The sequence below is a fragment of the Pelobates fuscus genome, chromosome 3 (genome assembly GCF_036172605.1).
Source record: "Pelobates fuscus isolate aPelFus1 chromosome 3, aPelFus1.pri, whole genome shotgun sequence".
NCBI lineage: Eukaryota > Metazoa > Chordata > Amphibia > Anura > Pelobatidae > Pelobates > Pelobates fuscus.
Window position 1 is genome coordinate 161,534,261 of NC_086319.1, and position 13,130 is coordinate 161,547,390.

At 44.1% G+C, this 13,130-nt stretch overlaps 1 protein-coding gene across 2 annotated transcripts in view; it reads left to right on the top strand.

Moving 5' to 3' along the window:
- The first annotated feature begins 10,106 nt into the window (after positions 1–10,106).
- DENND2A (DENN domain containing 2A) overlaps positions 10,107–13,130 on the top strand; it is a 130,151-nt gene continuing 127,127 nt past the window's right edge. For both annotated transcript variants that reach the window (XM_063447595.1, XM_063447596.1), the window contains exon 1: positions 10,107–10,397. The gene's annotated coding sequence lies outside the window, so the exon portion shown is untranslated. The remainder of the gene's footprint in view (positions 10,398–13,130) is intronic.

A 13,130-nucleotide genomic window follows, 5' to 3' on the forward strand; every position in this document is an offset into this window, starting at 1 on the left:
TCTCCTTCTCAACATCATACCACCATTTTCGTAGTAGTGGACCGCTTCACAAAAATGTCCCATTTTATTCCCTTGAAGAAGTTGCCCTCATCATCTGAACTTGCTAAGGTATTCATCGATAATATAGTGAAACTTCATGGACTCCCTGCTGAAATCATATCAGATAGAGGGACTCAGTTCACCTCCAAATTCTGGAACGAAATGTGTTCTTCCCTCCATATTCAACGCAAACTATCTTCAGCCTATCATCCCCAAACCAATGGGTAGACAGGAAGAGTTAACCAATGCGTAGAACAATATTTACGAGGTTATTGTTCTTACCTACAAGATGATTGGATCACATGGTTGCCTATGGCAGAATTTGCGTACAACAACTCTATTCACACCAGTAGTAAAATGACTCCTTTCTTCTCAAATTATGGGTTCCATCCCTCTTCATTTCCTAACCATACCATTCCTTCTTCTAACCCCACCGTTTAAAATCAAAACTCTTTCATGTCTTCCCTATGTCTCAAATTACGTGAAAATCTTAAACTCGCATCGTTTAATCAAAAGAAGTTTTTCGATACTAAAAGGCAACCTCCTCCTACTTATAAAATAGGTGACCTTGTATGGCTCTCCTCTAAAAACATTGCCACCAACCGTCCCTCGAAGAAACTGAGTTCCCTCTTTCTTGGTCCTTTTAAAATATTGTCAATCATCAACAATAACGTTGTTAAATTGAAGCTTCCACCTACTTTAAAACTTCATCCTGTCTTCCATGTTTCCTTGCTTAAACCTCACCTCTCCGAACCTTTCCAGAGGGATGCAATTACTACTCCTGATCCTATTTTGGTACAAGGTGAAGAAGAATACGAGATCCAAAGGATCCTGGATTCACGGATCCATCGTGGCTCCCTGCAGTACCTCAATAGGTGGAAGGGTTACGGAATCTATGAGGACACTTGGGAAAACTCCTCTGTGGTCCATGCAAACAGGTTAATCACCGCGTTTCACAGGCGCTATCCATCTAAACCTTGTTGATAGCACCCTGAGGGTGCTTCATACAGGGGGGGTACTGTCATGTCCTAAACTGCCGGCATTACCGCTACCCTGACACTTCCGGGTAGACGGAGCTCGGCCACACCTCTTCTTTGACGCGGTCTCCCCACGCTACATAGGGAGACCGCGCCAGATTCAAAACGCTGGATTATTGGAAGCTTACCCGAGAACCTCGAAACCGGCAAACAATATTCTTCTACCTCCTATGTGAAGGTGGGACTGGAAAACGTTGACCCACCTTCTCCTCACCTCGACCACGGATTGTACCAAGGACCTACTCTTACCTGCCAAGACCTTCATTCTTTCTGAGGAAAACGCTGAGCAAGCCTGGACTTCCACCACTACAAAGCTAAGTAGTACACTTAGTCCAGAATTGGATTCTGCCTGCTTGCAATTCTGCTTACTCTCTATTGCTACAAACTAACTGATATCTCCTGCAACTTACTAAACTAATTCTGCTCTGGATGGCCTCTCTCTACCATGGACTAACTATTTCCTTTCTCCTACACTAATTGCAAATTCTGCTGCTGCTTGTTCCGTTTATCAACTTCCAATTATTTAAAGATACAGTACCTGTACTAATTTAAATCATTATCTCCAATCCTATTCATTAAACAAAACCATCAGTTATCTGCAGTTGTGTTCCATATATTTACCAAGTAAGCATTACAGTCTGTAGTGAGCATGTGTGTTAGTAAGCTTTTCTGTATTGAGAATGTGCGTGTGTCAGTGAGTTTGTAGTGACCATGTGTGTATCAGTCAGGTTTTCTGTAGTGAGCGTGTGTGTGTCAGTGAACTTGTGTGTGTGTGAGTGAGTGAGTTAGTGAGCTTGTCTGTAGGGAGCATGTGTGTGACAGTAAATTTGTTTGTAGTGAGCATGTGTGTGACAGTGAGTTTGTCTGTAGTGAGCGTGTGTGTGTGACAGTAAGCTTGTCTGTAGTAAGTTTGTGTTTGTATTCTAATGAGTTTGTCTGTAGTAACCCTGTGTGAGTGTCAGAGTTTGCACTAAGTGTGTGTATACTAGTAAGCTTGTCTGTGTGTGTCAGCGAGATTGTCTGTCAGTGAGCCTATTTGTGTGTATCAGTGAGCTTTTGTTTTTATGTGAAAAAGTTTGTGTATCAATGAGATTGTCTGCTTGTGTCAGTGAGATTTTCTGAGCATGCATGTGAGTATGCTTACTGTATAATTATTTTTTTTACAATGACAGAACCAATATTTTAAATTAGAAAAAGAAATATAAAACAATAATTAATATATATGTATATATACATACGTACACAGAGGCGTAACTAAAAACCATGGGGCCCCGGTGCGAAAATTGCCCTCCCCCGTACGTCTACCCCCCCCCGTCCATCCTCCCCCCATACGTCTACCGTCCCCCTCCCATACATTCCCACCTACTCCCACACATGCAAACAGATACACATGCAGACACACACATACACACACACACACACAGATACACCCATACAGGCACACACACATACATACAGACACATGCATACAAACACACACATACAGACACATACATTCAACACAGACAAACATACACACACAGACAGATATACACACACACATACATACAGACACAGACAGACACACACTTACATACAGACACACAGACAGACATGCAGACACACAGACAGACAAACACACACACCCACACATACTGACAAACAGACAGACACACATACATGCAGACATACACATACAGATACACAGACATACAGGCACACAGACAGACATACACACACACAGACAGACATACACACATATGCATGGTTTCCCAATATTAAAATATAATTGGGATAAATGGAAAAAATCAAACCAGTTTATGATATATTTATTGTTAAAGTGCATTGATGTACACAATTTTTGCCATATACATTGTTAGGCCTATTTCAATGATGGATGGATACCCCTTCCCATTTCCAAGTTCCCCTTCCTTTCCTACCCCTAATACAATGTTTGTATTATTATTACTTGTTATACAAAATGTTAAAACTTTAATAAAAATTATTTGAAAAGAAATACACACATACATACAGACCAGGGGCGGACTGAGAACCCTCAGGGCCCCCGGGCAAAATAAATCAAGGGCCCCCTTACAGGCCCCACCCATACTCCACAGCAAGCGCCACCCATGTCCCGCCTCCAGCCACACCCTACACAATCTTTAGACACAAGGAACAAAAGTGCAATAATCCCTTCGAGGCCCCAGTAGAGACTACAATTGAGGGCTAATGGGCCATGGAAGGGGGTCTTTCTAGCAGAGGCTATCTCAGTGTCCTTTAGAGATTGTGTTAGAAAGAATCCCCTCCAGGACCTTATTAGAGACTACAATGGAGTCTAATAGGCTTGGAAGGGGGTCTTTCTAACAGAGGACATCTCAGTGTCCCTGCTGGAAACAGTCGCCTCCAGGCCCCAGTAGAGACTACAATTGAGGGTTAATGGGCCATGGAGGGGGGAGCATTCTAGCAGAGGCTATCTCAGTGTCCTTTATAGAGTGTGTTAGAAAGAATTTCCTCCAGGTCCCATTAGAGACTACAATGGAGTCTAATGGGGCCTGGAGGGGGGGTCTCTCAAACACTCTGGTTCCTATTCACAATATAGCAACACAACATAGCTCGCTGATACCTAGGCCAAGTTAGCTCCTCTTACCTTAATTACTGTTGCTGGCTGGCAGTCTGTGGGCTTGCTGGCAGGCTGTGGGCTTGCTGGCTACTGCCGGCAGGCTGTGGGCTTGCTGGCTACTGCCGGCAGGCTGTGGGCTTGCTGGCTACTGCCGGCAGGCTGCGGGCTTGCTGACTGCGGCTGGCAGGCTGTTGGCTTGCTGGCTGTGGCTTGCTGGCTGCGGTTGGCAGGCTGTGGGCTTGCTGGCTGTAAGCCTAACTGGTGGCCTGTGGGCTGGCTGGCTGGCTGGACGGCCTGTGGGCTGGCTGGCTGGACGGCCTGTGGGCTGGCTTGTTAGCTACTGGGGCACTTGTAGATTATTTAAAGAATAACCACTACTGCTCTGTGTAGTCGTTATGGTGCCAGGAAGGCCGGACCCCCCTTTCAGAGTAAGTAGTCAAACCGTTTAAGAACAGTTTGACAACTTACCTGGGGTCTGCTGGGATATGAGGCTGTAGTAGGGTATAGGAGCAGTGGTGCAATGTGTAAGGGGTGCAGTGTGTGTGAAAGGTTCAGTGTGTGTGAATGTGTAGGGTGTGTGGGGCAATGTGTGTATGAGGGGCTGTGTATGTGTGTGGCAATGTTAGTATGGGGGGCTGTGTGTGTATGGGTGGGCAGTGTATGTGTGTGTGTGTGTGTGTGAGGCAATGTGTGTAAATGTGTATGGTGTCTGTGGGTGTATGGGGGGCAGTGTGTGAATGTGTATGGTGTGTGGGGGCAGTGTGTTTATGGGGCTAGAGTTCACTCTCACCACTGCAACCACCAGGAATCCCTGGTGGTCAGTGTTGAGAGTGAACTCTAGCCCGTAGCTCCCTTCTTACACCCCCTCTTCTTATTCCCCCTTCTTCTTATTCCCCTCCCCACTCTTCTTACCCCCCTTCCCCCTCTTCTTACCCCCCTCCCCCTCGTCTTACTCCCCCTTCCTCTTTTTACTCCCCCTCCCCTTACCCCCCTCTTCTTACCCCCCTCCCCCCTCTTCTTACCCCCCTCCCCCCTCTTCTTACCCCCCTCCCCCCTCTTCTTACTCTTCCCTCCCCCCTCTTCTTACTCCCCCCTTCCTCTTTTTACTCCCCCTCCCCCTCTTCTTACCCCCTTCTTACTCCCCCCTCCCTTCTTACTCCCCCCTCCCCCTCTTCTTACTCCCCCCTTCCTCTTTTTACTCCCCCCTCCCCTCTTACTCCCCCCTCCCCCTCTTCTTACCCCTTCTTACTCTCCCTCTCTCTTCTTACCCCCCCTCCCTTTCTCTTCTTACCCCCCTCCCTTTCTCTTCTTACCCCCATCTCTTCTTACCCCCCTCCCTTTCTCTTCTTACCCCCTCTCTCTTCCTACCCCCCTCCCTCTCTCTTCCTACCCCCTCACTCTCTCTTCTTACCCCCCCTTTCTCTTCTTACCCCCTCCCTCTCTCTTCTTACCCCCCTCCCTTTCTCTTCTTACCCCCTCTCTCTTCCTACCCCCCCTCCCTTTCTCTTCTTACCCCCCTCTCTTCTTACCCCCTCTCTCTTCCTACCCCCCTCCCTCTCTCTTCTTACCCCCCTCCCTTTCTCTTCTTACCCCCTCCCTTTCTCTTCTTACCCCCCTCCCTTTCTCTTTTTACCCCCCTCCCTTTCTCTTTTTACCCCCCTCCCTTTCTCTTTTTACCCCCTCCCTTTCTCTTTTTACCCCCCTCCCTCTTTCTTCTTACCCCCTCCCTCTTTCTTCTTACCCCCCTCCCTCTCTGTTCATTTCCCACTCCCCCTCTGTTCATTCACCCCCACTGTGCATTCCCCCCCTCTGTTCATTCCCCCTCCTCCCCTCCCTCTCTGTTCATTCCCCCTCCTCCCCTCCCTCTCTGTTCATCCCCCCCTCCCTCCCTCCCTCTCTGTTCATCCCCCCCCCTCTCTGTTCATCCCCCCCCTCTCTGTTCATCCCCCCCCCCTCCCTCCCTCTCTGTTCATTCCCCCTCCCCTCCCCTCCCCTCCCTCTCTGTGCTTACCCACCCCCTCCCCTGTAGCTGTGCGGTCCGCGGTGCCCGGCCGGAGTGATAGGAAGGTGCACACTGAGTGTGCACCTTCCTGTGAGTCCGGCCGGATACAGGAAACAGAAACTCCTGTTCCGCGCGGAACAGGAATTTCTGTTTCCTGTACCCGGCCGGGCTGACAGGAAGGTGCACACTGAGCACCTTCCTATCACTCCGGCCGGGCACCGCGGACCGCACAGCTACAGGGGAGGGGAGGTGAGAAGCTGCAGCCGCCTGAGGCTCTTAAGAGAGCGCTCAGGCGGCTGCAGCATTTAAAGAGGCGGCCGGGCCCCCTGATGGCGGGCCCCCCTCCCGGCCGGGCCCTCGGACCATGTCCGAAGTGCCCGACCGGTCAGTCCGCCCCTGATACAGACACACACACACACACACACACACAGACATACATACACACAGACAGACACACGTATACATACATACATACATACATACAAACAGACAGACACACACGTACATACAGACACAAAGACAGAAATACACACACACAGACAGACATACACACATACATACATACATTCGAGGCCAATACAAACCATTGTGTGGAAATCTATTCACAAACCGGACTTTACATAGGACACGAGGTCATGCGTTTAGACTAGAAGAGAGAAGATTTCGTCTAAGGCAAAGGAAAGGTTTTTTTTACTGTAAGAACAATCAGGATGTGGAATTCTCTGCCTGAAGAAGTGGTTCTATCAGAGTCCATACAGATGTTCAAACAGCTACTAGATGCATACTTGCAAAAACAGAATATTCAAGGATATAATCTTTCAATGTAGGCTAATAACTGCTTGATCCAAGGATAAATCTGACTGCCATTCTGGGGTCAAGAAGGAATTTTTTTCCTAGCTTGTTGCAAAATTGGAAGTGCTTCAAACTGGGTTTTTTGCCTTCTTTTGGATCAACAGCAAAAAACATATGTGAGGAAGGCTGAACTTGATGGACACAAGACTCTTTTCAGCTATGTAACTATGTAACTATGTAACATACAGACATGCAGACATACATACACAAATACATACAGACAGACATACAGACATACATACATACACACACAGACACACACACACATAGATAGACACAGACACACATACAGAGCTTCATACAGACATACAGAGCTTCATACAGACTCACATACCTTTCCCTGGGGTCCAGTGGCTCAGCCTGATGGGAGTCAGAGTTCCCACTCTGACTCCCTCCTCTCCTTCCTCCCACGTGGCTCCCGGTGTTGCTGGGAGGAAGTGACCAGGGCAGTCACTTCCTCCAAGTGTCTGACATCATCAGAGGGGGCCGGTCGCGCTGTTAAAGCGCTGGCCAGGCCCCCTGGAAATACATAGCATCGGGTGTCCCTAACAGCTTTGGCCACCCAATGGGCTCCTTCAATGCGGCCCCAGTCATTACACCGCGCGGGCTGGGGTCGCATTACTTAGCCAGTGTGACCCGCGGATGCTGGTAGTTCCGCCACTGTACATACATACACACACTGTACACACTGTATACACACACACTAGATGCAACAATGACTTATGGGGCTGGCATACAGTTTTTTTCAGGGTTGCTTTGTATCCCCAGTCCAGTCCTGCAAAAAGGGTTCAAGCACTGATGTCATTACAATAATGCCCCCCCCCCCCGCCCCCACCCCCCAGGAAAAATTCCTGCGGACGCCCATGCGGTCATCGACTGCTATGTGTACTGCTCAGAAAAACAGTCACAAGATTCTTAAATCCATTATGATTTTTCTTTTTTTGTTTGTAGAAAAATGTAGTTCTACAACAAACCTGCAGTAAAACTAGGTATAAATACACCCCAGTGGATGCAGGCAGGGCCGCCATCAGAAATTTTGGGGCCCCTAACACAGCTCAAGGTCTGGGCCCCCCTTCAAGCCCGCCCACAGGGCCCGCCTCCAAATCCCGCCCACAGGAATACACACACACTAACATATACAAATACTAAAACAGACATACACACATGCATAGGGAGATACTGACACACACACACACACACACATATACATGCAGACATACATACTGACAAACATACATATACATACACATACTGCATACTGATATATACATACATACACACACACTGGCATACATACACACACACTGTGGCATACATACACACACTGTGGCATACACACACACACTGTGGCATACACACACACACACACACTGTGGCATACATACACACACTGGCATACACACACTGGCATACACACACAGGCATACATACACTGGCATACACATATACATACACTGGCATACATACATACACTGGCATACATACACTGGCATACATACATACACTGGCATACACACATACATACACTGGCATACACACATACATACACTGGCATACACACATACATACACTGGCACACTAGCATACATACACTGGCATACACTGGCATACATACACTGGCACACTGACATACATACACTGGCATACACTGGCATACACACATACATACACTGGCACACACACATACATACACTGGAATAGACTGGCATACACACATACATACACTGGTACACTGGCATACATCCACTGGCACACTGGCATACACATATACATACACTGGCATACACACATACATACACTGGCACACTGGCATACATACACTGGCATACACACATACATACACTGGCACACTGGCATACACACATACATACACTGGCATACACACATACATACACTGGCACACTGGCATACACACATACATACACTGGCATACATACATACATACACTGACATACATACACTGACATACATACATACATACACTGGAATACACTGGCATACACACATACATACACTGGCATACACACATACATACACTGGCACACTGGCATACACACATACATACACTGGCATACACACATACATACACTGGCATACATACACTGGCATACATACACTGGCATACATACATACATACACTGGCATACATACACTGGCATACTTTCGTACATACACTGGCATACATACACTGGCATACATACACTGGCATACTTTCGTACATACACTGGCATACATACACTGGCATACACACATACATACACTGGCACACTAGCATACATACACTGGCATACACACATACATACACTGGCACACTAGCATACATACACTGGCACATTAGCATTCATACACACACCTCATTTTCAGCCACCCTCCTGCGACGAAATGGTAAGGAAGAGAGGAGGGTGGCTGAAAATGAGGTGTGTGTATGTATGCTAGTGTGCCAGTGTATGTATGCTGGGGATGATGTGCGTCGGCTGCCTCTCCTCGCGGCCTTTCTCTTCTCCTTCCCCTGCGAGGAGAGGCAATTGTCACGGTTGTCATGCCCTGATGGCGGCCCTGGATGCAGGGATACCTCCAGTAGAAAGACACCAGTCTCTCAGCCTGGTTTTGTTATACAAAGTTTGACTAGCCAGTGGCCAATGTATATGTACACTTCCACATAATCGTAAGGCTTGGGCTCTGGTTGTTAAGAGAGCTCCAACCACTTAAAAATGATTTGTTCAATGACCTATTGCCCCATCAGTTGTACAATGAGCTGCACTTTTTAAGATTTTCCTTTCATAGGAATGCTCAGAGTTATCCCATTACTTTACTACCTATCTTCATATCAAGTCTCTCTTTTCAAAGAGTAAGTAAGAATCATGACTGATTATTTTATCATATACTTCAACTTAAATCCTCTATACTGACTGTACCTGCATATAGCACTCATAACCCATTTACTTTTAATTTTTTCCACTTGTGTGATAACTTTTTTGTACAAGTATATAACAAGCGTTTAGCATACATGCAATGGCATGGGGAACCAAAAATCCATGATTAAGAATCCAAATCACTTTTAAAGGGCATCTGTGGATTTTGTCAGTTATTTACTATTGCTTAATTAATTAATAAAAAGTAAAATGTCATATATTCTGTGTTATTATTATTTTTAATGTGATGTATATACGTACATACACAGAATATTATGTATTTAAAAGCCTTACACAATAAGGAAAGTTTTGTGTTTTTTGTCCTGGGTAACCCTTTCAGTACCAGCAGAACCTACAGTGTTTTATGTGTGGCACTGAGTAGATAAAAGGGTTAAGGTTTCTGCATCCTGACCCCTATCCCCTAATCTACAGGCCCATCCTGTATTCAGAGCCATTGGTTTCTATGGAAACGAAACTTTTCCCCCAGCCAGCTGCAGATCAAGAAGTCAGAATGGGTCAGGCTTGCAAGGGTGGGAAAATAAGAACCAGGAGGAGGGGAGAGAGAGAGAGAGAGGAGGAAACAGAGAAACTCCAAAGAGAGACAGAGGGAGAGGGCAGAAGAATTTCCAGAAATCACAACCAAAAAAAAAAAAAAAAAAAAGTCCCCTATTATCAGCAGGGAAATAGAGAGCGCAGGATGTTTGGAGGAGGGGAGACAGCCGGGGAAGTGTAGAGATTTTGCAAACTTGCTGCATTTTTTGGGACTGAGAAAAAGAAGAATTTAAAAACTTTGCAATTTATTCTCTTTTTTTTTTAGGGGATTTGGAAGTTTAACAAAAGAGGGGAGGGAGAGGTCCAAGAATCCAGATGCTGGCTGTTCTAATAGCAGTCTCATTCTCAAGTTACACAAGATGAGGGAGGTAGAGAATGGAGCTGCTCCCTGGATTTTGAGAGAGGTACAGTACAGTATGCATTTTCCATTATATTGTTATGTGTGTGCGTACATACACACCTAGAAATATACAGTATTGCTAATATAATGTGTATAAAAATATGTTTATATACCCATTTAGATTGTGATGTGTATACATTTCTTTAAAAGCAAAAAATCTTTGCAAGACTGGCCAAAATGTATTGGAGAGAATTACAAGTTTTATAGACAACATTTGGGGTACCAGCAATAAGTACAATTAGTTGTATTTGACATTTGTTCTGCAATTGAAAAGTCTGCAGAAATGTATTGTGGAACTGACAGATTGGGCGACAAGCTGGCAGTGAGTGGGGTTAGCCCAAATATGGCTAACCTTTGGCACTTTGGCTCTTAAAGATTACATTCACTAGATGGTTGAACATCATGAAAGAAACATATCCTGTGGCAGCTGGTGCTCAAAGGGTTAGATTACTGGGATACCTTCTATTGAATGAGGTTAGATTTTCTTTTTTTTTTTAAAGGTTATTAGCTTCAATGGGAAGAAGGGAATATTTTAACCAATAACCCTTTAAACGCCAATGGCCGAGCACCCCCTGTAGAGACTAAAAGAGTTCATCAACAGATTATGTGTGACACTTGTAAAAATCACATGTGAAACATAAAATCTTTTTTTCTTAAACCAATGCCATTTCATGGGATAGCACTGAATCTAGGCATTTAACCATTCTAAGACCAATGATATATTTTTGTCTATATCATACACTGAAGAACCCTTGCTAGTATGGAATGTATATCTAAATAAATTTGGCATTATTTTTTGCTGTAGGACAGGGGTGCACAAAAGGTAGATTCCCCAGATGTCTTAAACCTACAGCTTCCATGATGTTTAGTCATTCTAAAGGTATTCAAAGCATCATGGGAGTTGTAGTTCTACATCTGGAGATCACACTTTTGGGCACCCTTGATATAGGGTCTTTAAATAATGGCTTGTTATGATAGAATCATTCTGTTACTGGGCCTTAAGGGGATACAAAAATGGTATGTAGAAATATCAGGCCCAGTTTCAATTTTGAACATTTACTTATAAAAAATAAATAAAAATGCATGACTAAAACATTGTCCAGTATATGAGTAAAACATTAGTAGGGTTGACCCCTCTGGCCCTCAAAGGACTCTAATTGAAACCTTATATATTGGAATCTTGATTAAAGAGATCGCTTCTCTTGCTTCCTGTGTTAAGTTTCACTAAAAAGAGAACTTCAGCAGTACATAAACTGTTTTCCTTATATTCCTAACATGAGTGGATCAAGAGTAGTGTTTAAACATTGTGGTAATCAATATGGTTGTAAACATTGCCTAAATGTATTTAGTCGTTATTGGGTATTGCTGCTGTACTTTTTTATTTGGCGACCATTTTGATTGGCATTAAAATCAGTACCATATGGGTTTCACTGTATCGTACGAGCACAACAATTTATATATTTATATACACTTACAAGCAAGGTTTTCAATCTCACATGTAATGTCAGTGACAGGAGGATGTTATTCTCTCATAATAAAATGTAGAATAATCAAATAACATTTGCATGATGCATTTAGTTTGGTGAATGTACTGCTTTTTTTGATGGTGGAAAATCCACTAACCTTTCTATTGCAATGCATATGAGGCTAATGTCCTAAAATAGATGCAAATATAAGATAAATATAGATTAAAACTTCAGAATTTTCCCTTGTTTTCTGCGTATCTGCACCTTCTGCATAATCCTGAGTGGTTTCCATTTATCAGCTAATGCAGGTCTTGCCATCGGTATCAGTGGAAATGGGTCCCATAAACTGCAATTATTAAAAGCTGTATATAAAATTATATGACATACATTTAGATGTCACAATACAGATTTCATAAGCTTACCAAGTCATTTCATTCATGTTTTTTTTTGTATTAATTAAAGGGACGTTTTAATCGCCAAAGCAACTTTATCTTAAAGAGACAATATAGTCACCAGAACTATTACAGCTTAATGTAGTTGTTCTGGTGTCTATAGCATAGCACAGTGTGCAACACCTACAATCAGTGTCTCCACACTCTGCGTGGAGATGCTGAATGCTCCCCTTAGAGATGCATTGATTCAGTGCATTTCTATGAGGAGATGCAGATTTTTGCACCACAGCGTTTTTCTGCGCATGTGCAATAGCCTCCCAACGCTTTCTTAAGGGAACAACTAGGATAGCGTAATAGGAAAAAGGACATGGACATAGGAAGCACTATAGTTTATAGGCTGTTTATAGTTTATATGTTTACGTTGACATCTAGTGAACCAGTACACAGAACGTACACAAGTACACAAAACCATGTGTGTTGCTCTCTTGTCACTCATTCACATTGTGTTTTGTTGGCCACTTTGCTTTGAGCTTCTATCTCAAAAAAACTTCTTGTCATAGTCTATCTCTAGCCAATTTAACTTAAATAGGACAATTACAAGAAAACTTACAGGAACGATAGGTTGAAGAGGACCCTGCTCAAACAAGCTTACAGTCTATTGGAGTTTAAGGATTTCTCATATTTTTTCTGATATAATTAATCACCGAAAAGATTTGAAATATATGCTTTTTGTCATTAATGCATGTGTTTGAACCTGTTAAAACGGCTATTATCTGAGTTTTTTTAAGCACATTTGGGAATCTATCTATGATCTCTTACTAGATTTCTTGTGTAGGCGCCTGTTATAAGGCAAAGCAGGAAGTAAGGCGTGTAGAGGAA